The 4,787-nt window shown below is 29.5% G+C and overlaps 1 long non-coding RNA gene across 1 annotated transcript; it reads right to left on the bottom strand.

Moving 5' to 3' along the window:
• LOC112639778 lies at positions 1 to 970 on the bottom strand. The gene is made up of 3 exons (XR_003123678.1): positions 884 to 970; positions 465 to 543; positions 1 to 163 (listed from the first exon to the last, which is right to left on the bottom strand). It is a non-coding gene; the product is annotated as an uncharacterized LOC112639778 (long non-coding RNA).
• Between the last annotated feature and the right edge of the window lie 3,817 nt (positions 971 to 4,787).

Below are 4,787 nucleotides of genomic sequence, written 5' to 3'. Positions count from 1 at the left end.
TTTACTTTTTCACTTTAATTTTTACTCGCGTATTGTCCCGCCAACGGAGAGTTAGAAGTAATGGATTTCTTCATGCATTTATAAATCCTTTGCTTCAAAATAAAAGGTTGTCACTTACCGGCACTGATGCGCAACAGCGGAATTGATATTGAAGCTACGTTGTCTGTAACATACAAATATAAAATGCAAATTACATCAATGTTTAAAATAATTAATATTTTAAGAAGTTTATTATTGGATTCATTGAATTTTATGTCCGATGTGCGCAATTATAAATAGATATATAAATATAAAATAATTTTATAATTAATTAATTTTTCAAGTAGAACCTTTAGAAAGAATTATATAGAAAGAAATATTACAAAAATTTTCCCAATTTTTTCTTGTTTAAATCATTCACATAAATCAAATTAATAAATTAATTAATTCATTTATATACAATTAATATAAATAATAATATTCACCATCAGGTTGTTCCGCTGGTGCAGGATGCCTCTCCTAGGCCTGCTCCTCCTCTCAGATCATCTGGGTTGTTGCGTCGATCTATAACATACAAATAGAAGATCTAAATTGTAATAATGTTCAAAATAATTAATATTTTAAAAATTATTGTATGCATTGAATTTTATATCCGACGCATATAATAATAGCAGATTAATAAAATAAAATATTACTAATAATTCTTGAATAATTTTATAAAACCTTTACAAGATTATAAATTTTATATAAAAATCTTTTACTTTAAAATTCGTATTTAAATCATATGAATAAAAAAATCAAATTACGATTAACTGCTTAATTTAAAATATAATAAATATATTCAATATTTAATTTATATATATATATATATATATAATTGCAAATAAATAAACTATTTATTTACCAGACGGTTGCTCTGCCGAAGCTCGATGCCTCTCCTAGGCCTCCTCCTCCTCTCAGTCTTAATCGCGCGATACTTTTAGCGGCACTCCCGCACTCACGTACGATATTTTTATATCGCTATTTTCGCACTTTTACGCGCGATACTGAACGGCACTCCCGCACTATTCGATACGATTAAAAATGTTTTGTCGCGCGATGTATATATTTAATATATATATACTTTAAACGGCACTCCCGGTTTCGGTACGAGCGAAAATCCCGTTTCACTTTTACAAGAGTCATCTTCGAGTCAACAGGTCGGGAATTCAACGCATCTTATCTCCGAACAAGAGTTAAGTCCGAAACGGAAGAAAACTATCGATTGATGGAATCAACGCGAATGGAGTTCACTCGACTCTTGTCCGCGCCTAATATCCTATCTCAGACGGAACAAGAGAAGGGATCCATTAACGACGATTCCAAGCAATCGATCGAATCCTAACCGATCCGTACCGAACTGGAGCCAGAAGCAGAGCGTGACCTCAATCAGCCGGACTTTTGAGCAAAAGCACAAAATCGCGCGCCCACATACACAGTACTGGCATCCGCATGCGCGCCGGCATCACCTAAGTGCCGCGTTGCACCAGGCGTGAGACAAAGATCGTTGCAGCAACGACTCAATGAACATCCCAGTTAATTGACGTCGGAAGATGACAACTCGATGACAAATAAATGAAATTGGGATTGCGAGAAAGTCCAACGCGAAAACGCGATGACGCGATGACGCGAAAAAGCTAAACGCGAAAACACGATAACGAGACGCCGCCATCCGCGACACGTTGACGGCACCGACGACGCGAAAGGGTACTTAGCTTCCTCTTCAGGCTCCTTGAGATTTATTCTAAATTAAAAAATTTAAAATAAACTTCAAGGCACCATCCAAGTACTAAGCCCTCCCACCGCGACAAGGTGTACCCCGTGGGAGGGTTATATTATATATAATTTTATATATAATATAATATATAATTAATAGATATATAATTATAAATCTTCTTTATAAAACTCAAAATAATTCATTTTGTAAAACTAATTATTACGCGTAATGAATTTGTTGTTTTCATTATTGATATATATATATGCAATACATGTATATTAATACGATTATAGTCGAAAGTTTAATATAATTGAAAGTCACGATACAACAATCGTTTAATTAATAATTAATTTAAGAATATACGACGTATTTCGCACTACGATCTTTATTGCTCGAGTGTCGCTTTATGAATGATACGAAGGCCATACGTTGTACGACTAGCGCGCTATTGTTTACGTCAAGATCGAATGCCGTGTTATTGTTCGTTCGTCATATCGAAATATATTGTATTATATTTTATATTACAATATAAGGTAATATAAATATGTTAACGTACGTAGGATATTTCGATGACAAACAGATAATAATATCAATCTTGGCGTAAACAATACGTATTTTTATTATATTATATCATATTATATTATATTATATTATATTATATTATATTTTACATATTTTAATACAGCAAATAATTTTTCGATATTGATCGCGATCGCGTCTAGAAAAGAATTTAACGGGTCTTATACTACTACTTTACTCTTTGAGTGTCATCGCGCGAATGATAATAGAACCGAACAAATTAATCCAAAAGACCGTGTTATTATTATTTTTGTACCGAAACATTTTTCAAGACTATGGCATATAAACATATAAGAATATACGACATATTTCGCACTACGATCTTTACTGCTTGAGTGTCGCTTTGTGAATGATACTAAGACCGTATGACTAGCGCGCTATTGTTTACGTCAAGGCCGAACGCCGTGTTATTGTTCGTTCGTCATATCGAAATATATTGTATTATATTATATTATATTTTATATTATAATATAATATAATAAATACAGCAAATAATTTTTCGATATTGATCGCGATCGCGTCTAGAAAAGGATTTAACGGAGCGTCTTGTATACCACTACTTTACTCTTTGAGTGTCGACGCGCGAATAATAATAGAACCGAAAAAGTTAACACGGTCCGAAAGACCGTGTTATTATTATTTTTTTATCGAAACATTTTTCAAGACTATAGCATATAAACATTAGCGCGCTATTACGGCGCCAAGATCGGTTATTGTTTGTTCGTCATCGAAATATTTTACGTATTTTAATATATACATATATGTATATATGGAATATATTTAAGTATATAAAAGTATTTTAGATTACATAGATTTTTTAATTATAGGATTATTTATTAAAAGATTGATGTATGGAGTCTTTCATTATGTTTAGATTCATGATTCAATTATTTTATTGTGCGTTCTCACAATTCAAAATATTTCAATGATTGAAAAATAAAGCATCGCAGATATATTGTATTTGACTCTATAAATATCTATAAATACTAAAGAAATAATTTCTGCTCGTAAAAATCGATTTCATATCGAAATAATAATTTATTATTTTAGATTTCTGTTACTATAATTCTTAGTTGATTAAATGAATAAATTACGATTAAATGCAATAGAGAATTTTTGTCGCGATTTGTATATAGATATTAATTATGTATTATTTATAAAAGTTAATTAATCATATAGTTATAATAAATAATTTTCGGTGTTGATCGCGATCGCATCTAGAAAAGAAATTTAACGGCGTATCATTATATTACTCAAAAAATATTAGACAATAACATATAAAATTATATAAATATGAATAAATATGAAATTATATAAATCGTTTCATAATCGGCATGCAGATATTACAAATGCTATCTGCATCTGATTTATATAATTTTTCATATGTCATTGTCTAATATTTTCGAATGTGTAATAATATTAATGTCACGTTGAAGGTAGATTAAAAGATAATCCGAAACGTTCATATTTATTGTATGTATTGTGACGAGTAATTTGAAATATACTAATAATTTTAAATATATTAATAATTAAAGAGAAAGGATTTTTCTTGTGCTCCAGTTATCGCGCTTTTTATTGGTTCTTAGTTATCAATTGTTTAGTTAATTTTTAATTATTATTAATTGAGCCAATTTTTTATTTTAATTTTAATACTTATATTATTTAATATTTAAAACTAATATTTAAAAATAAACTAGAATATTTTTTGTGTTATAATTTATTTTCAATGATGAACCGTTGATAAGATTTTTACGTGATAAAGATCACGTAAAAATGGCGGTGGCGATGGTGATGATGGATGATGTGTGATAAATATATTGTATCAAGGAATATATTAATAATTAATTATATTATTAATACAGGGAGAGAAAGACCACCCAAAACTTTAGATTTGTATTAAAAAATTTAGCGTTTTGAATTATCGATACTTGTGTTATCGACGAAACAATCCAAAATAATGTTACCTACTGAAAACATTCAAAATTTAGCTTCGTAGTTCATGTCCACGATTTTATTTCAGAGGACGTATTGCCTTTAGGAATTACCCAAGTGATCTATGATGTTTCTTATTCTTCTTTCTGATTGAAATTAATTGAGGCAAATATTTTTTTTAATTAAACGGTAGTATATATTAAATTACATATAATAATGGCGATGGTGGTGATAGATACTGTGTGATTAATATATAATATAATATAATATCGGGTAATATATTTTAATAATTATACTTGATAGATAGATAGATAGATAAATGGATAGAGAGAGAGAGAGAGATCACAAAACTTATTTATATTACAAATTTATTTAATATATACAAATGTTTTGCGTTAATTATGTTATCGACATTTCGTGTACGAGGCATGGAATATAATCCGAAATTATGTTACCCATTGAAAACATTCGTAGATTTTGACTACGTAGTTCATGTTTTATATTTTTTGTTTATAGGATGCATTGCTTTCAGAGATTCGCC

Source organism: Camponotus floridanus, unplaced genomic scaffold, assembly GCF_003227725.1.
Source record: "Camponotus floridanus strain SB8 unplaced genomic scaffold, Cflo_v7.5 scaffold9, whole genome shotgun sequence".
In the NCBI taxonomy this organism is placed as follows: Eukaryota; Metazoa; Arthropoda; class Insecta; order Hymenoptera; family Formicidae; genus Camponotus; species Camponotus floridanus.
This window is presented reverse-complemented; position numbering and strand designations above follow the sequence as displayed.